The sequence below is a fragment of the Danio rerio genome, chromosome 7 (assembly GCF_049306965.1).
Source record: "Danio rerio strain Tuebingen ecotype United States chromosome 7, GRCz12tu, whole genome shotgun sequence".
Lineage (NCBI taxonomy): Eukaryota > Metazoa > Chordata > Actinopteri > Cypriniformes > Danionidae > Danio > Danio rerio.
This window is the reverse complement of record NC_133182.1, coordinates 34272442-34294284: the sequence shown is the minus strand read 5'-3', so window position 1 is coordinate 34294284 and position 21843 is coordinate 34272442.

Genomic DNA, 21843 nt, shown 5'->3' with positions numbered 1-21843 from the left:
CAGTCTTCTGGATTGCCCAACTCTGTATTAGTGCCTTAAATTAGATGTGATCTGCTTTATGAAAAGATGTGTTTTCACTGAAAACATGCCAATTATGAGGCTACAATTTTAAATGCTCTAAAATGCACTTCAGGTCCTAGAAAGAGTGTTTTCTGGCGCCCTCTGGTGGTAAAACCCATCACGCGCACATGTTTCTGCAGTGTCAGCCAGTCTGGTTTATACTGTTACCTGGCACAGAGGAACCATCATCTTAAGATAGCTGCAGGATTTTTCCCACAGCTCTCTGTTTTGTCCTACTGGCCTGATGGGATGCCTCATTAGATGTGGAGATGCTAATAGGAACTGTGAGCTCACGGCTTTGCCCTCTCGTGTATGATCCAAATCCTTTAAAGAGCAGCTGTGGAGCTCATCTGTGTATATGTGAGCATCCATTGAGGAATTCACACAGGATTTAGTTGTGTGTTGGGCTGACAGACACATGCTGCCATGCTCTACAAAGGTCGGTGGGGTATTTTTGTGGGTCGTGGGAGTAGCAGTTGCTGTGGCTCTTACGGTCGCGCTGATGACATTGTCCTACATCTCTGTCACGGTCGTGTGAAACAGCACCCTGAAGGTACCAGTGCAGAATAAAAAAAACAATAACAACAAAAAAAAAGCCATCACAGTTCTAATGGTTTCCACTACAAATATAATTTCTAACATTACATTTCAATGTTTTCTACATGGCGATGCAGTGGCGCAGTAGGTAGGGCTCCGGTTTCCCCACAGTCCATGCGGTACAGGTAAATTGGGATGCTAAATCATCAGTAGTGTATGAGTGTGAGTGGATGTGTGTGGATGTAGATGAGATGGGTTGCGGCTGGAAGGGCATCAAACAAATGCTGGATAAGTTGGCGGTTTATTCCGCTGTGGCAACCCCAGCTTAATAAAGCCGAAAATGAATAAATGATTTCTACATTGTGGCATGGTGGCTCAGTAGTTAGCACTGTCGCCTCACAGCAAGAAGGTTGCTGGTTCGATTCCCACCTGATCATTTGGCATTTCTGTATGGAGTTTGCATGTTCTCCCCCGTGTTTGTGTAGGTTTCTTCCAGGTGCTCCGGTTTCCTCCACAGTCCAAAGACATGCACAGGATAATTGGATGAACTAAATAGGCTGTAGTGTATGAGAGAGAGAGAGTGTGTATGGGTGTTTCCAGTACTGTGTTGTGGCTGGAAGGGCATTGGCTGCTTCAAACATATGCCGGAATAGTTGGCGATTCATCCCGCTGTGGTGACCCCTGATAAATAAGTGAATAAGCCAAAGAAAAATTAATGATTGAATCTTTTCTACATATAAAACACAAACACAACACAATAATTATTTTTTGGGACAACTTAATCGTTTCATGTTCAAACAACTTAAATTTGTCAAGTTAACTTGATCAATTTGTGTTGGGACAACATAAATGAATTGTGTTGAATCCTACATTTTTTACAGTGTAATGTGTTTGAGACATATTCCATTAGAATGTATTGATTTCAGCCTGTCACTTATAGCAGGCAAAAATGTCCAGTTTCCATTAAAACCAATGCAATTTCCATTATAGCCATTAAAAAGGCTGGGATGCCTTCTAATGTTTGTTCTTTTCAGCAGGGCTGCTAAAACACAAATATTGGTTTATGATCAAAGGAAGTACATTGAATGGGAGAGAGAGAGAGCCAAGGCTGAAAAGAGTTTAATGAGATTACAAACAAATGTTTGACACAATCATTGTGTTTACCACTGGCACTTTATTTAGGACTATAACAGTAGTGTCACAGCTAGTATTGTTCCCATTAGTGCTGATGATACTGTTATAATTCTGTTGTTGCTTCTGCCACTGTTGTTCTTACAATATTGCTGTACATCTAAATCCCACAATTCAAATAACTTAAATAGCTGTAAATTCAATTATTATTGTGAGACATGATTATATATTCTACAACCCCAAATTAGAAAAAGTTTGGAAAACGCAAAAAAAAAAAAAAAAGTATTTAGTGAATTCTAATAAGAAAAGTAAAAGTGATTTCTAAATTTACTTTGACTTGTATTCATCGCAGACAATACAACAAACATTATTTAAAGTGTTCCTCATTATTTATTACTACTATTATTTAGTTTTTTTTTCACATTTACCAAAAAAGTTAGAACAGTAAAGCATTTAACACTTTGTATAGGTGCCACTCGTTTTTACAACACTTAAAAGACGTTTAGGAACTGAAGACGTTAAGTGATGAAGGGTTTCATGTGTAATTTTTTCTCATTCTTTCTGTAAAAATATATATATTTTTGAATATTATAATTGACGTTATTATATTTAAACTAATTAATAAAATTATTTTTAAAATCTGGCAGCAGGGTGGTTCAGTAATTAGCACTGACACCTCACAGCAAGAAGGTCGCTTGTTCGAGTCCTGGCTGGGTCAGTTGGCATGTGTGGAGTTTGCATGTTCTCATGTTTTCTCCGGGTGCTCCAGTTTCCTTCACTGTCCAAAAACATGTGCTATAGGTGACTTGGATGAACTAAATTGTCTGTAGTGTATGAGTGCGTGTGTGAATGAGTGTTTCCCAGTACTGGGTTGCAGCATCGAGTGGGTTTTCTCCGAGTGCTCCAGTTTCCTCCACAGTCTAAAAACATGTGCCATAGGTGAATTGGAAGAGCTAAATTGTCTGTAGTTTGAGTGGGTGTGTGAATGAGTGTTTCCCAGTACTGGGTTGCGGCTGAAAGGGCTAAATATGCTGAATAAGTTGGTGGTTCATTCAGCTGTGATGACCTCTTATAAAAAAGGGACTAAGCCGAAGAAAAATTAATAAATATTGAATCTGTAATTATAAAATATAATGAATGATTCATATTCAAATCAGAAAACAATTTCACACAGATAACATACAGTTGAACTCAGTATGCTGAAACAAAGTTCATGCTGCCATTTTCGTATTAACTGTTAAATAAAAAGATTTCTGTTTCCAATAAACAGTTTTTTTTTAATGAAGACTGGGGGAAAAACTTCTATACATTCAGTTTTGCTATTCCTGAAATAAATCACTAATTACAACCTAGAAAACAGTTCACTTAAATTGAAATAATATTACACATTAAATGTAGACTTGATGAGCATAAGACTTTTGGTAACATAAAAAAACCCTTCAGAATTGAGATATAAGGAAGATGGTTGTTGTGTGTGTGCGCGTGCACAAGCAACTAAAAATTATTGCAATTCACTGAGGCCAAAAATTGAATTATTTGAGTTTTATGTTACACATTGTTCCTTGTACACAGTCATTGTCTTCTTGTTTAGACAAAATAGTGCTTATCATTACAGGTATATGTTCTCTGTAATATTTTTGTTAAAGTTTTCTATATCTTAAAAAAATATATAGGCCTAAATACGTGCACAGGAACTTCCAAGCTTTGTCTTATTTGCCATATATATTGGTCTGACGGCGACACGGTGGCGGAGTAGGTAGTGCTGTCGCCTCATAGCAAGAAGGTTGCGTGTTCGAGCCTCGGCAGGGTCAGTTGGTGTTTCTGTGTGGAGTTTGCATGTTCTTCCCACGTTCGCGTGGGTTCCTTCCTGGTGCTCCAGTTTCCCCCACAGTTCAAAGACATGCGGTACAGGTGAATTGGGAAGGCTAAATTGTCCATATTATATGAGTGTGTATGGATGTTTTCCAGAGATGGGTTGCAGCTGGAAGGGCACCAGCTGCATAAAACATATGCTGGATAAGTTGGCGGTTCATTCCACTGTGGTGATTCCAGAGTAATAAAGGGACTAAGCTGAAAAGAAAATTAATGAATGAATGAATACTGGTCTGAAATAAACAAAAACAAAAGATGCAAGAAAAAATGCAAATAAACTCTCAGTAGATGATGCTAATGCAACAGCAGAAATGTAGTTTTTCCCAGGTTATGCTGTCTACAAAGAAGCATTGTGATTAAAACCGCTACTTTATTAATATTTATAACATCTACACTAAGTAATATCATTTTTTATGTAGAAAATTCAGTTCTAGGCATAGATTAATGGAGTTATAAGTACTTTGTGTACTTATGCGGACAGATTTGGAGTCTATAAAACTAAAATTAGAACAAAATGGCAGTAAGAAACAGCAGTAATGATGAGAGAATGATGAAAATAAGAACAACAGAACAGTCTATACCTTTATTTTCTTTTCGGCTTAGTCCCTTTATTAATCAGGGGTCGCCACAGCAGAATGAACCGCCAACTTATCCAGCACGTTTTACGCAGCGGATGCCCTTCTAGCCGCAACCTGCAACCCAACACTGGGAACACCCAAACACACACACTCTTTTACACACATACACTACGGCTAATTTATCTTATTCAATTCACCTACAGCCTATGTCTTTGGACTGTGAATGAAACCGGAGCATCCAGAGGAAACACACGCGAACATGTGGAAAACATGCAAACTCCACACAGAAACGCCAACTGACCACGCTGAGGTTTAGAACCAGTGCTACCCACTGTGACACCGAGTCTATACATGTCAACATAAATTAAATAATATGAACAAGTTAGCAATGACACGGTCAAATATAAAGGACAAACCATTCATTTAAAGCATACAGTTCATTTTTGGTACAAATGGAACCTCACAATTAAAGCTGTCTTGGGCCCATACTTTACACACAAACACACACACAAAATAAGAATGCATATACACTATTTTGTTTTTGCAGGGGAGATCAGGGCAGGAAGTCAATCACAAAACTCTTTCCCTCCACACCACACACACAAACAAACAGTCGGAGTCTGACCTTGGAGATGGCACGGCCTGCTGAATGGGAAGAAGTCTATGTTTCTTTCCAGTAAGCCAGTTGGTCACAGCTGAAATGGTAAACTAATTGACCACCCATACACAGCATTCCTGTTGCTTGAGTTCAGCCCCACACACACAAACATAAAAACATACACATCCACAATGCAAAGCATACGTCATGCATTACTTCGAATCCCTCTTTTTCCTCTCAGTGTGTTTATGTGTTACAAACACACCACACATTGACTCTATTGTTTGCCCTCTTTTCTATTGTGGACCATAAGCCAAACGTCATGCAATCTGAGTCCTCACATTACATAATTACAGTACTGCGTGACCAAGATCCAAACAAGCACACACCTCGCAGCACAGCACACCTTAATGGCAGTTATTATCTCAGTCTGGTTTGGTTTCGTTCACACAGGCTGTTTAGGAACTTCCCTATGAAACGGCTTTTATCCGAGTGTGACCCTCGATCTTCACAGTAAGGGCTGCCGTTTACTCCCACACTCTCTCAAGCGAGGCAAAAACAGACATGAATGTCACATTGTTTTTGTCAATCCAATCTGGGAAACTCCACCTACTTGATTTTGGCCCAAGAGGGAAATGCATTGACACCAATTGTTTAATCACTGAAGGTGGAAATACAGCACAGTTTATGAGCATAATTGAAATAAAAATAATGCTCTGTTCAAATTAGATTTTGCCTTCCCATTTCCGGCTAAATTGAAGATAATGTGATGTTTTGGACAACTTGACATATGTCATACCACATATCCTGTCTGTTTTGACTTGTTTGCAGTCTAGAAATCCCTCTTCAGTGTTCTTTCTTGCACCCTCAGCCACTTTGCTCGGTCTATTTTACAGAAAGATGATCTCACTAGAAAATACCCTGCAAGGCTTAAACGCAAACTCTTTCATGTCTGACAAGCTATTTCAGTATGATTATCAGGAAAATCTTGAGGCTACATGCCGCTTTGCAGCGTGGCGTCTTGTTTCAACATGTTTTCGCTCTTTTAGTCAACAAAGAAGGGAAATGCCTGGGGAGACTGCATGCTCAATGCTAATGGCATATCTATATTTTGAAGGAATTTCTCCATTATCTGATGACAATATCTGATAGGAGGCGCCAGAAGATGTTTTACTAGGATATTTGTGCTATAATGCAACTAAGATGTCCTTAATCAGTGAATGTTGATTACATTTAGCTGTACTAAACTGTATTGGGGCAATTACAAGAACTAACGTTACTCAGCAGTTGTAATTATTTTTATTAAATGACATTTTCTTTAACAAAGGCAGAAAAACAGTTTTAAAGTGCAAATGCTGTATTCTGCATCAAATAAACCCATGTGATCTTAAAAGGATAGTTCACCCGGAAAATGAAAATTTACTCACTATTAACTTGCTCTTAACCAGTTTTCTTAAGCAGAAACTATTGAATAGTAGGAAAAACAAATACTATGGAAGTCAACATTTACAGATTTACCAAATTTTTCAAAACGTCTTTTTGTGCTTAATAGAAGAAACATATAAACCTTGTGAAACAATTAAAGGGTGAGTAAATGAGTTTTCAGTTTTGCAACCTATTCCATTAACATCTACACTGTGTAGTTTCCAATGGCGCTGTGTGAATTTTCAGGATAGAGGCTCATGAACTCATGTTTAGGTGGACACGGGGACGGCCAGAGGCTTTGACCACAGTCAATAACAAAGAGCCCTGGAATCTTTTGTCTTTTGTCCCAGGCCCTGGTATGAACTCAAAGCTTGGACAGGCCACCACTGTGGCCACCTGTGAACCACAATTATCACCAATGCTCGCACACATGCACACTGGACCAATTAAGCAGCCCGTGCACTCACCTCCATTCAGCCAGCACTAACAGCTTTGCAGTGATGCCAGCACTGACTCTCTCACTTCCCTCTCGCTCATCAATAATGACTCTCTGAGTAATGTGTGTGTGTGTGTGTGTGAGCATGAGCTGAGAGGTATTTACAAGGATGCCAGTTGCTTAAACGGCTCATTTTCCTGTCATTTGGGTTAAAACTACATTGACTGAACTGAAATTATTTCACTACTTATTTATTTATTTATTTATTCATTCATTCATTCACACTTGGGCTGCACAATTCTGACTAAAATGAGAGTCACATTTCTTTTTTTTTTTTTAAAGATCATGATTTTCTCAAGATTCTGTAGATGTAAAATAAAGGTTAATATGAGTAGGTTATTACTATTGTCATTCTCAAACATATGGTAAAACAACAATTATAATGTATTATCTGCAGGTCTACTGTTGATTTAAAAGCTAAATTTTGTATAGACTTGGAATGGTGGACTTGAACAGACTTTCAATATGTCCTGGTTGTTATTCACAGTAAAGTGAAGACATCAGAATATAACTATTCATACTTCTAAACTATTAAGTTGAATTATTATGTTTGAGACATGTGCTTGCAATCTGTCATTGACAAATTTTTATACTATAAAATACTATAAAATTATATACTGTAGGCTAGAGTACTTATACTGACACTGTTAAACATTTATTCTCATCCACAACACTCACTATGTGTTCGCTATAAAGAAATAAACATATCAATCAAATGCTTGTCATAATCATAATTATGAAATGCGATGATTATTTAAATGAAGTGCACTGCAGAGTGCGCTCATGTCATGGTTGCAGTAAAAAAAATTACATTGTATGGGTGAATTAGACCTCATAAATACAGTATGTTGACTCTTTCCATGCCATTTGGCTTCTATATGCTCTCTCCTGAGCTTGAAAATATAATTGGCTGGATTGTAGAATTGCTGGATAAAGATGGTGGGGGTCGAATAAAGATCACAATGTTTTTTTCGATTAATCATGCAGCTCTACTACATACTATGCAATTATGCTAGCCATTGTGAGCTTTACTGTTTAGTTTGTCAGTTCATAAGTAGTACTGTATATGGACAACTGCAATTTCAGCATGGAGATCACTTTTTTTAGCATAGAAAACATTCATTTCTTTATCTTGCCATTAAATCGCAAATCAGGCTTCTTACTATATTTTGTCTTTTCTCACTTAATTCAGGCTTCTTACTGTATTTCCTCTTTTGCAGAGACGTGGATAACTGAGCAGTTGTTTTTATTTTTGTTGGTTCAAATGGTATTGTGAAAAAATAGTTTTTGCTGTATATAGTCTCCTAATCTCCTCTAGTGGCGTTTGCTTTAGCGATGGGAGAAGTTAGACAACTGATTCAATTCTTTTGCAAAATGATTCCCTTCCGATATGCTGATAAATGATGTAAAAGACAATTCAACATGCATGGTAAGAAATATAAGTTGACTTAACTCAAAAATGTAAGGCAACTTGCTGCAGAGCTTTTTTGAGTAGACTCAACTTTCAACCCAAGTTCTGCACTTAACTTGATTTAAGCTGAGTCAACTCAAAAAAGCTCTCCAGCAAGTTGTCTTACAAACTTGAGTCAATTTTTATCTTACAGTGCGCTTTTAAACACCTTTTACAAACAAATTGTAAATGATCATTTATCATCGAATAACTTTATTTTATCAGATTGCAGGGCTGGTTTTGTTTGATTTATGACAAACCAATGAAACCTTAAAGCAGTCAAGACGTGAAAAGACCTGTTCACTGAAATCTTTTTCATTGATAATCACTCTCAATCACCGGCTTAATCCTAATGAGTTTCGAGGTTTCAAGGCTTCAGGAAGAGTATTTCAAAAGTGCCCATCACTACTTTGCCCTACCAGTCCTGCCAACTCACTTTTGATAAAGCTTTCAAAGGCAAGTCAGTCTAAATATGGTTTGAAATGTTCATTTGGATATATTCATAAAATTAATATAAATCTATATTATTTGCAAAATAATAAAAAAATACAATATTTACGTTATAATTTATTTAATGATTGATGACAATTAATTGAGCTAAACAATGGCAACTAGCAACTGTATATGCATACAAAGCTGCTACAGTATTTACCTCTGTCTAGACCATAGAGGCCCAAAGTAGGGCCCGTGGGCCAAAGTTGGCCCATGGTAACCTTTGATTTGGTCCACCATCTCATTTGGAAAGAGGGAGAATTATGTGGAGGTTGTTGGGGTGAAAACCTTTGACAGAGATCGACATTTTGAATTTAACGTAGCCTTTTGTTTCGTTGTTTTATTGCTGAGCTACAGAAAAAAGCCAACTTAACTTAAATGTTTCAATTAAATGTTGTATATGAATCAGACTTTTAAAAATGTTAATACTGTCATTTGACAGATAGACAGTGCACAAGACATCTGTGAGCAAATCAAGGTGGAGGCAGGAGCAGCTTAATTAGTGTATTCAGCACTGAACTCCATTGTATTATAAATGGGGTTGTTTATGTTTTTACTGTAATAGGTTCAGTATTAAATTTAAAAATCATCCTGATTTAGTTGATATGATTTAAAGCAACATTTTTTAGTTATTTTTAAATATTATCGAATAAATTGGAAAATTACCTATGGCAAATTTAATGAGTACGGTTTGGCCCACAACCCTCTATCAAGTTTGGTTTTTGGCCCTTTAGAGGGTAAGGTTTGTGCACTCCTGGTCTAGACTAATGTGCTGACTGACTGGTGTGTGTTTTAGTGAGAAAAGCATACACTTTAAAAAAAAAATTTGCTAACACTTTATTTTGATGGTCCGTTGCCAACTGATTCTCATTAAATTATAAGACTGTTAGGTGAGGGTTAGTTGAGGGTTAGGGTAAAGGTTAGTGTAAGTTGACATGTACTTACAAAGATTCTTATAGTCAGTTAAATGTCTGTTGAAGGAGCAGTATTAACAGATATTAAGCAGACAGTCTACTAATACTCCAATTGACCATAGATTCTTGCTGCCTTAGATATTTTGGTTGAATCAAATCAACATTTTTGTAGTCATCTCAACTTACATTATTCAAACTGACTAAAAATATCAAGTTAAACTTTGTTTATCTAAATTGAAACCTGATTAACTTATTAAACTAGCTTGAAACAACATAAACATCTTTGTTGTCTTGACTTTTTGTTTTACATTTTTTAAAGTGTGTCTTTATTCAAAAGCTGCCAGAAAAGCTACATTTGTAGCATTACCTGGAAGTTAAGATACACAAGGATACTTTGAAAATTAACAAGATTATTAAGTTATCAACAAAGTCTCTCGCAACCCATGTGAGTAAATGAATCAGGCACATATGTAACTTTTGAGTTTTGTCATGATGTTCTTGCCACCTTAAGTTATTAAGTACAATGAATAACTTCAGAAACTTTGTAAGTGGTATATTAATGTTCCTATCTTCAACTTGTCACTAGCCTATCTCATTTGTTGTGTATGTTATACAGTGTATAAATTCAAACTCACATAATGTTTATTTCATATCCACACTTTTTATGTCACGCTTACTAAACAAACTCTTAACAGCTTTTGACACTGATGTAATAAGATGTAAAGTCTTCGGTTTACTTGGAAAAAGCTTCAGGATGAATGAGACATCACATCAAAGATTGTGAGTGGGATTTGCAGCCTGTCAGGCTAAAGTCTGAGCTTTAACCCCACCTCTGCGTATACGCGGCCCGTGTCTGTTTCTAATTAAGAGTGGAGGCTGGAAAACAGGCTTTTAAAAGGGCCTGAGCGTGTTTGGATGTTTACATTTCAGTCCTCCCCTTCAGCATGGAGGCTGGTCTAAAGAAAAGGGGCAAAAAAACAGAAAGGACTTTTTTTAAAGCCTCAGTACTCAGTTAGCAGAGTCCTGCGCCACCCACCGAGCCCCTGATCCTATCAAACACAAACACAGGCCAAAGTGGTTTACTCCATAACACAGGCATGCCATAGCACTCTGCCTGGCTGCAGAGATATACACTACCAGCTCATTTCAAAACCTGACATTTTTCACGCTTCATGTTTTATAGTGTATGTGTGACTTGGTGTTTTTTTTTTTAATATTCACTTCAGTTTTAGATCAGACTGCATATTAGTTCAGCGCACAGTTGATGAGAATGTAATTACAAAACCACAAACATAATTAAGATCTTATGATTTAATTCAATTAAATAAATGTGCATAAATGTTTTTGCAATACTTCTTATGAATACAGTTTTAACACTTCCAGCTATTCTTCATAGTCTTTTTTATAATAATTTATAGGTTTCTGGAAACTCCTTTGGGCAGTTTTGGGAATAATGTGTTGCCTTCGATCTAGAAAAAAGAGCTCTGGACAGTCTCTGGCCTGCTCCAAAAGCGCTTATACTGACCCCATTATGGGCGTATAAACGTGGATGCTTAAATTAGAGCTAGTCTGCATTCACATGTCATTGCCAATCCCAGCTATGGACTGTGAGAGGGACCATGAAGCTGTAATCTAGAGCTTATGTGTGTGTGCATGTGTGGTGTGCCAGTCACGGACACGGGGAATAAAACCGAGCTCAGTTCACCTCAGGCACTTGGAGTGACTTGAGACTTGCCAGTACCACCATTTTAGGAATTCAGATATTATATTTCTCAACTTTATTTTAAAAATTGTAGTGATTAGTAGAGAACATTTTTGCAGAAGCATCTGTACTGTATGTGTGCTTAATATTAAGTGAAAAAATGAGGACAATATAGCAAAGCTAGTTCTTGGATTCAAATTTAATGTTTTTTGTTTATTTGTTTCTTTCTTTCTTTGTTTCTTTCTTTCTTTCACATTGATTGTGTGAAGCAGTGGTTGACAGAGTAAAATATCATACTCAATATAATAATATAATATAATAAATATTTAAAGTGCCCATGTCATGAGGTTGTTCAAAAGGATGCTATTTAGTTTCTATGTGCGATTTGATTGGACAGGAATCACAGGACAGATTTTTTTCTTTTTAGGCAATCCCCATAGACAAGAAAAAATAAAGTAGTGATGTAATTTGAACTAAAATAATGGAGTAAAAGTACCGATACTGCACTAAAAATGTACTCAAGGGAAAGTAAAAGTACACATTTTAAAAACTACCAAGTAAATTAACTCCTGAGAAAAACTACTTTATTACAGTATTTTGAGTATTTGTTATCTGTTACTTTACACCACTGGTATGAAGGAACCAAAACCTTGTACTCCAGACTATTATAATAGAAAATCTAGTATGTCTGCATCAGGGTTTCTTTTAGATGGCTCGTATTTGGATTTGATATAAAAACCGGTCCTGAACCTACTGATAAAGCTTTATCTGTCACGCTCCACCCTTGGCCGCCTGATGTATGTCTTTGCTTATCTCACATGGATGATAATTATGTGATAGGCTACTGCTCTGTGTCACGGATGCAGGCAAAGGAAAATCTGAACTGAAAGGGAAAAAAGGGTTCAGGGAGAAGATTTGATTACTTGAGTGACAGAGATGCAGCAGAATAGATTTATTTTGTCTTTGTTTTCAAAGAAGACTCTAAAATAAAGAATGAGCATCCAACTGATATTAAAAAAAACCCTTCATTCATTTACTTGCTCATTCATTCTTACTTTCTTTCATAATTTCATAAAAGCTGGGAAGTCTGTTCTTTTTGTGGTTAATTTGTGAGGCCCAAACAGTGTTGGGTTACTTCTAACATACTTGCTTTAAAAACTTTAAATTCAACTGATCTGTATATATATTTTTTCATCTAATTTGCATATTAACTTGATTGTATTTGTCTGATAGCTGCAAGCTTTTTACTGCATGCAAGCAATTAAATGTTTTAGAAATGCAAGCCAATATACAGTGATGTGGTGTCATTAATTTGAAATGTGTTATGCTTTTGATACATACACTACTATATTTTGGAGTCAGTAGGATTTTAAAATGTTTTAAAATAAGCTTCTTTTGCTCACAAAGGCTGCATTTATTTCATCAAAAATACAGTACAAATTGTAAAGTTGTGAAATGTTATTGCTCTATAAAATAACTGTTCAAAAGTAGTTTATCATAAAATTCAATCATTTATTCCAGGGATTTTAAAGATGAATTTTCAGCTACATTATTTCAGTCTTCAGTCACATTATCCTTTAGAAAGCACTTTAATATTAATTATTATTATTATTATTATTAATAATAATAACAACAACAACAATAATAATAATAATAATATTGTTGTTGTTGTTATTAGTTTTAGTATTATTAATGGTAATCCTAATAAAAGCAATAATGACCGATGTAATAATTCATTTAATACTACATACAATAAGAAAACAGTATTTTTAAAAATAAATATTTAACTATTTTATTTACATTTATAAATGCCGCCTTAATAAACAGAAAAAGTAACGCCAAACTTTTGACCGGTAGTGAATATACTTTTTAAAAACAAAAATAAAAGATCATGTTTGATTCAAATTGCCGAAGTTTAATTTATATTGTCTGTCCATTTATTTTTAAGTGGATTATTAATATGCAAGTGATAAAATATATTAAGTAACTAGGTTTCTTTTCAGACAGGGTAATTAGAAAATCATTTAAATACAGTTGTAATGAAATAGTTAGTAATTAATTACTTTTTTAAAATAACTTACCCAACACTGTCTGTCCCTAAAGCAAGCAACATCTGGATTGTGCATGTTCTTTCTTCATAAACTCAAAAACTGACTTGTGATTCTGCTTATTTTAAATGACCTGAAATGACACAAATCTAAAAATACAAAGTATTTTTGGGATGACATATTTTGTGTTCAATTCACTTAAATTTGTAAGAAATATTATGTTAATAATAGATTTGTGTTGAGTCAACATGCCGAATTGTGTGGAAACCAGCATTTTTGTACATAAAAAGAACTAAACAATTAAGGAATAAATACCCACCCAAATCAGCCCAATGAAAAAAATAATTCAAAGATGATTCCTTATTTTTTTAAGTAAAGTGATTGTAAACAATTTATTTGGGCTGAATTTAAACAAACAACTTAAGTTGAACATTTATAAATTTAAAATTCAAATTGTTCAAATTCAACACATACAGTAAATAGTTTTCAACAATTTTGCAGAATCATTTTTTTTCAGTCTAGTTCTGCCTGATTTGGTCCTTGTTATGAATTACAATGGTATATTCAGGGTATGCTTGGCTAATAATAGTAAAGCACATCTTGAACTTAAAATGATTCATTTTTAAAACATATTTTTAGATTGATGTTCAACTTTTTCAATCGAAAAGTGCAACTATAACTGTTCTGAGTTTTGCACATTTGTGCCTCAAACCCTCTGTCTGTGGAGAGCCAGGCAGGGACAGGAAATTGAGAGCCGATCTTGTAGTGGTCTGGCCTCCCAACCCTGAACTGCAGAACCGCTTGCTTTGAAGTTGGGAGAAGAATCACATGCAATTACTTGCGATATAAACCATGTTCTTCAAAAACACATCCTCTCTCTCTCCTTCTCTCACTGAGGGCTTACATTTTTTCTAAAGAATTATGAACTAGTGGGAGAGCCGTTGACTTGCCAAATGTTGGGAATTCAATATACAGTAATCAGGGAGAGAGATTCAGAAACAGTTGAATGAATCACACCAGAAAAACATCCCACCCATTCCCCCCAGATAAATGCAGGAACACGCACAAATTTTGAAAATTGATTACACACAATATGTTTTCCCTGCGTTTTAAAAAACTCTTATTTTGTCTTTACAATCTTTTCCTATAAAGATATAAGAAAACTAAAGTAACTGTTGTCACTTTTTTTGCGTCCAACACCCTGGTCTCTTTGTAATCCAAGCTCTGTACATAAAGTGTCCAGTAAATGAAGGAGTGGAGAACTTCCTCAGGGGAGAAAGAATGCAAAGTATTCCTCAGATAACCACAGCACACGATCAGAGATGAGGAAGAAAGGAGAAAAGTATTTTTCTCTGTCTCTCTTGCTAGACGGTTTGGATAATTGTAATTTGTATTAGGATAACTTTGACATGATTGATACATTTACATTTAGTCATTTAGCAGATACTTTTGTCCATAGTGACTCACAATTGAGGAGACATTCAACGATTTACAGTAACAGGATTATACGATTAAAATACAAGGGGCTCTATGCACAGCTAGTGTTTTCAGCCAACGATAAACTTCTTGATTAAGCTTAATGTGACTATTTTCAATGTCATAAGGTTCCTTCTACAGCATTGATGATGTAATGTAAATAAAATATGATCAGTTAAGCATTAATTCAGTTGTTCACGCGTAAACTGAGATGAAAGACTCAAGTGCAATCGCCGTCAGTAGCAACAAGAAAGGTATAAACGGATCAGAGTCAGCTCTAAGTGGGTGGGTCTTCGAGCTCCAAGTGGGCTGTACAAACCTGGAGTTTTTATTTATTTAATGTCTTGTACATGTCTTGAGTCCAATATTGTGCTTTATAAATGTCTACACCTACCCCAACCCTAAACTCAACCTCACTGTAACCTGTTGTGTTTTATTAATATCTGCACCACCTCCACCACGTAAAGCCAAACTACTTGTAGTGTAATCCCTCCCACTTGGGTCTCCGGGCTGCAGCGATTCCTACTTGGTAGCAGCAGGCAAGCACAGAAGCTCTAATAAAAATACTAGGGTAAAATACCTACAGTACTTATTTGAATTGAGAATATATTTGTTTGATTATATATATATGCATGTATATATATATATATATATATATATATATATATATATATATATATATATATATATATATATATATATATATATATATATATATGTTGCATTCATGATTTTTGAAGGTATTACATCCCTTTGTGAATGTTTATTATTAACATTTGTTGAGTCTGCCCATACAGTTTAATATAGCGCTAGTTAGTTTAATAGAACAGTGGTACCTGTGCAGGTTAACCTCACTTTTCTGGCCACAAGAGGCACACTGGTGACTGATGCTAGACTGTGAAATTAGCATATACGTTCTGCACTAGTGACTGACCAGAGTCTATTAAATCCACTACTGTGCTGTAGACTCTTCTGGTTTAAGTCCAGCTTGAAGCAGTGAGATATAAGTGTATATTGGTTTCATGACCTGCCAGATAGATTTGCAGGAAAAACTTGTGGCTGACACTCACTGTAAAAAATGCCGGGATCCACACATTTTATTCATGTTGTACCAATACAAATCCTTTAAGTTAACTTAGCAAATTTAAATGGATTGAACATAAAAGATTTCGCAGAGATGGGTTGTGGTTGGAAGGGCATCAGCTCCTTAAAAACATGCTGGATAAGTTGACGGTTCATTCCACTGTGACGACCCAGGATTAATAAAGGGACTACGCCGAAAAGAAAATAAATGAATGATTGAAAAAATGTAATAAATAAATAAAAAATTCTTGGGAATTGTGTGATTTCAGCTTATTTTAAATAAGTAGTTTGAACAAGCAGCAATGTTAATTAAGTGCTGGAGCATGTGGACTTTACCATCCTTCTTAGCATGCCCATCTCCATTGACAGATGCCTATTCAAATCCCACTTGAAGCCCCGTATTACACTGACAATCATTTCTTTGACAGGTCCACTACCTTATACTCCATTAATTATATTCTTTTAGTTTTTTAATAATAAAAACAATCTTAGTATACTAGAAAATGGTGAAATTTAATCAAGCTTTCAATCACAGACAGCAATCCATGTCTGCTAGAACACAATCTCACAGAAATTCATACCTTTGAATTAGTGGCAAATTTTTATATGAATTTGTACAGTCTCATTTGTACATTTAAGTACAATTTACTCAGTTAACTCCCAATGACGGTTGGGTTCATGAGTGAAATTTGGGGGCTATTAAAAAGATTTAAACTGATTAAGTAAATGCAACATACACTGTAAAAAATACTTGGTTCCACACAATCGATTGGTGTTGAAAGTAATTACGTTTTTACACATTTAGGTTGATTGAACATAAAACAATTAAGTTGTTAAATTGTGTTGGTTTAGCTTATTTTAAATAAGTAATTTGAACAAATAGCAAACGTAATTTTTTTAGTGTCAAGATAGCCAGTATGTAATAGAAAAATGTCTGTTTTCGGATCAAAATCTTTGTTCAAGTCTGTTCAATTAGGGTTCCATTCATTTCTATATGACTGTCAAATGCAGCATAATGTAATTCAGCTGTAAAGTATCTCTGACAAGAAAAAGTTGATATAGCAAACAACTGAAACTCCATCAGGCTTTTTACAGGGCTGCAGCTTTACATTACAGTTAGGCTTTATGTGTAATTAAGTAAATACTTTATATATGTTTATACACTTTTTTTTCCTTAAGAGATGTACAGTTAAAGTCAAAATTATTAGCCCCCCTGAATTATTAGCCCCCCTGTTTATTTTTTCCCACAATTTCTGTTTAACGGAGAGAAGATTTTTTTCAACAACTTTCTAAACATAGTAGTTTTAATAACTCATCTCTAATAACTGATTTATTTTATCTTTGCCATGATGACAGTAAATTATATTTGACTAGATGTTTTCAAGACACTACTATACAGCTTAAAGTGACATTTAAAGACTTAACTAGGTTAATTAGGTTAACTAAGCAGGTTAGGGTAATTAGGCAAGTTATTGTATAATGATGGTTTGTTCTGTAGACTATTGAAAAAAAAATTGCCAAAAGGGGATAATAATTTTGTCCTTAAAATGGTGTTTAAAAAATTAAAAACTGCTTTTATTCTAGTCTAAATAAAACAAATAAGACTTTCTCCAGAAGTAAAATATTATCAGACATACTGTGGAAACTTGCTGAATCTGTTAAACACCATTTGGGAAATATATAAAAAAGAAAAAAAAATTCAAAGGGGGGCTAATAATATTGACTTCAACTGTAAATTGAGTTGAATGATTCTTACATGTAATGTTTTATTTACTTGAAAGCATAAATCTCTGCAACTTTTTGTAAGTTTAAACTGTATAATTTTACTTGAAACCAAAGACATAAAAAATGTTTAATAAAAGGATTTTATTCTGTGTTTAGTATTAATCCTGGATTTAAAAGACTGTTCTGTAAAGAATTCAGGCTGTGGTGTGTTGAGATATAGACACAAAAAAGAGAGCTATACCGGGTCACTTTTCTCCCAGATCAATGTTCAAAACCAACAAAGTGCTTTATAAGATACAAAAATAGTACCTCAACATGCAGAATTGAAAGACATTTCTGAAAAAATTCTCCAACAAAATAAGTCAATAGTGGTCAAAGAATAATGTTTTTGTCAGTGTGCAGTGCAGAAATTATATACAGCAATACTTTTTTGTTGTTTTTCTGCAGAGAAGTTCAGTTCCTCTGTTCTTCCTGCTCCTGTCTCAGTCTATATCAGAGCCAAACACACAAAAAGCATACAAACATTCTTGGTAAACTTATATTCAACATTACTTTCAAAGCCCTAGCTTTTTCCTGAAAGAAGCAGCTTTTCCCTCAAGTCTCCTTTCTACTTTGTCTCTGCTGCTTATCTTTGAGGAAAAGTTCCTCTGACCCCTGGCCAGACTCACACGTCTCTCAAACAGGCCCTTGTTTCCTCACCTTATGGTGTTGTGGATCTTGCTTATTCAAGGTCGCAATACATGTGAGTTCAGCCAATCTATTGTTAAAATGTCAACTGGAGTTCCACTTTACATTAAGAGAGAGAGAGAAAAAGCAGAGAAGAACAAAACAAGCTACCAAAAAAAAAATGAATAACATCGCTTTTTGAGCACAAGCAAAAATAAAGATTATCAAAAAAATTTATCCTAATACAACATAATCATTATCTTAGTTATTAAAAAATTAAGAACAATGCAGTAAATAGAGTATTAGTACAATACAAAGAAAATATATAGGAAAGGCAATATTGACCATTTTGAGGGATGTAAACAATACCAATGGTCCTAACGTATTTCCTGTTTTATAATTGTAATTTGCATGGCTTCCAAGAATACAAAACAGTTCACATATTGATAAATAATCTTATAACAGCCGTTTTAAGCTAAGGCTATTATTGAAAGAAAGACATTAAACAATTTACAAACTTATGTTGTTTTTGAAGCGTTTTTGTAAAAGTCTCAAAGTAATGCTGCAAATATCTGGTTTGTAAATTACTTTTATGCATATAAATTGTTGTTAATAAAATAGAATATTTTTTTTAAAAATCATTATTTTTTGTAGGTAAGTGTTGTTTTGCAATTAACAAAACAAAACATGTCCCAAAGTAAGGAACCATTTTTAGCAATATTCTCAATTGCAAAAAGAGAAAAGTCTTTCCACAGCAAATAAGAATAATTTCATTGCTAGAAGAAATGGACTGCATATTTGTAGATTTTAAAGGATTGATATCTTTTTAAATATTTTAGTTTTTCACTGAATATGTGCAATGGATAATTCTAAACGAACTTAGCCGGGCTTAATTTGTGCCAGAACAAGCCGGATCCGCATCTTCACTTTCGTCTGCGACAATCCCCCCGCTCTTCACTTTCATCTGCGACACATCCACAACCCTCACCCACCACCTGCCACACCTCTCCCTCCTCTGATAACATTCCAGATCCGTTCCCCCGAGCTTTTCCAGGACCTCACAATTTACCAATTAAGCACTGAACTTTGTATCTTATCTTAGTAGTAATTACATAGCTTTAGTTAGCCAAGTTTTCATTTACTCATTGATTTTCCTTAGGCTTAATCTCTTATTTATTAGTGGTCGCCACAGCCGAATGAACTGCCAACTTATTCAGCATATGTTTTACACAGCGGATGCCCTTTTAGCCGCAACCCTTTACTGGGAAACATCCATACACACTAATTCACACACATACACTACGGCCATTTTAGTCCAATTCCCCTATAACGCATGTTTTTGGACTGTGGGGGAAACCGGAGAACCCAGAGGAAACCCATGCAAACATGGGAAGAACATGCAAACTCCACACAGAAATGCCAACTGACTCAGCCGGGACTCGAATCAGCGACCTTCTTGCTTTGATGCGACAGTGCTAACCACTGAGCCACCCTGCCACCCCTAGCCAAATTTTCCTCCAATCAAAATCAGAAAAGAATTCCAATAAAAAGACATTTGGGACTGCGTTCCATTAAGAAATAAAGAGCGTGCTGATTTGTTTGAAGAAGTAACCGAGAAACAATGTTTTCCTACTATTAGGTCAGAAAAACAGAAGGATGATGGATATCTTGAAGCAATCTAATAAAACATAACCATAATCTAGAGAGCGCCAGGAGAATAAACTAAATTGCAGTGCCATGAGCGCTGATGAAAAGCACCAGCAGAGGCTCATTTGACAGCGAGACAAACTCAGCCCTGGAGAACAAGTGTGTTTGTGTATGGAACTGAAGTCCTTATCTCCAGCCTGTACTGACGCCATAGTCTTCCTGTCTCAAATCTCCTCCATTGATTTACTCTCTCCTCTCTGCCTCTCCACCCCTTGCTCTCTCCATTTCTCTTCCTCAATCTCTCACTTAGTTCAGCTCACCCCGAGGAGCCCTGCTGGCCCCTGGACCGGTCTTCTCCCTTTTCCGTCCTTTTCCCTTTCTCTCTCTCTCCCTGCGTCTGTCCTGGAGATTAGATGTAGTCTTTGTACCCACTGACGTAAACGCCGGTTGGCACAGATGCACGCAAAGTCTATTACTGTTGACGGGACACGCCTGTCTCTGGTTATGCAGGTTTACTGATGAACGCAAACACTTGTAATCTTCATATCTCGCCGTCTGTGTTTGGACATCTCTGTCTCTGTTTTTCTTTCTTTTCTTTCCCGCAGGAATCTCAGCAGTGGAGCACAGATCTTTTTTATACCTGCGTTATTCTAATCATTTTGTCTTGTGTGCCACTGTGAACATAATAGTTCTGAAATGACGAGGCACATATAACTTCATTTGCATCGACTGCGCTGCACAGACGCGAAGTGCACGCTAAGTAAAGTAAACTCTTTGTTTACTTGCACAAGTAAAAGTATGAGCTCTATCTCTCTCTATCGTCTAGAAGTTTATGGCCTGCTCAGTCGGCGCCAGGCACTCTGAGACTAGACTAGACTACAATCAGCTACAGCAACAGAGTGGCCTGATCTTGCTGAGTTTCTCTCCCTTTCCTCTGTTTTCAACCGACTTCCTTCCTCGGGTTCTTGGATATTCTCTTTTCGCTCTCAGAGGCAACAACCGACTGCTTAAAATGCATTGCAATGAATGGAAGGAGCCTTTGCATAGCAAAGCAGTGGCTGTTGTATATTCAAAGAGGAAATTATATTTGAATTATGTATTCCTTAGATGTGCCGTTCAGCTGCAAGAATTGAATTTTACACTGCATTGAGGTCTTTTTGTAGGTTGGTCAAGACTGAGAGCCTAATCGGTCAATAAATAAGCTGGGTGTAATTACTTACAAAGTAAGTGTAATTAGATTACTTTTTTTGCTGGAAAGGTAAGTTAGGGGTTATTTACAATTTTGGATTAGTTAATGACAGGTACTATACTTATACTTGTGCTAAAAACTACATAAATTCGACCTTTCCATAAAAATCAATTCAGAGAAGCAGAGTAATATATTTTGCAGAATACTTCGATATTTTTCAATTAAAGAACAGTATTCACACCAGTTATTAAGGTAATTGTATAATCTTAAGAAAACATAATAATTGCCAAACTAGTTCATGGCAATATAAGAGATCAATTCAAAGAAAGGAGGGTAATTATATGCGTATATTTTGTGTTAATCAGATATTTTGCATAATAACTTAATTTTTCAACAGAAGGATTTATTTGTCTGGCAATTGCACATGCCTAAGAAATTAAAAGGTTTAGAAATTCATGTCAATAAATGATATGAAATTAATACGCAAAAATATGTGTTTAGAATTGAAGTGTTTTCTGACTCCAATTTAAAGCATTTAAAGTTATAGTTAAATTTTTATTGTCTATGCATTGAGATTATAATGGATTTTTAATATTAACTCAAGTAATTAAATTATGTATTGAGTAACTAAGTTACTTTTCAGAATTTCAATGATGTAGTTAGTAATTGCACATCGATGGATTTGCTCTTCAGTGTTTGAACTTTAAGCAGTGAAAATTAAACCACACTGAACTGAACTGAACCTCTGAAAACT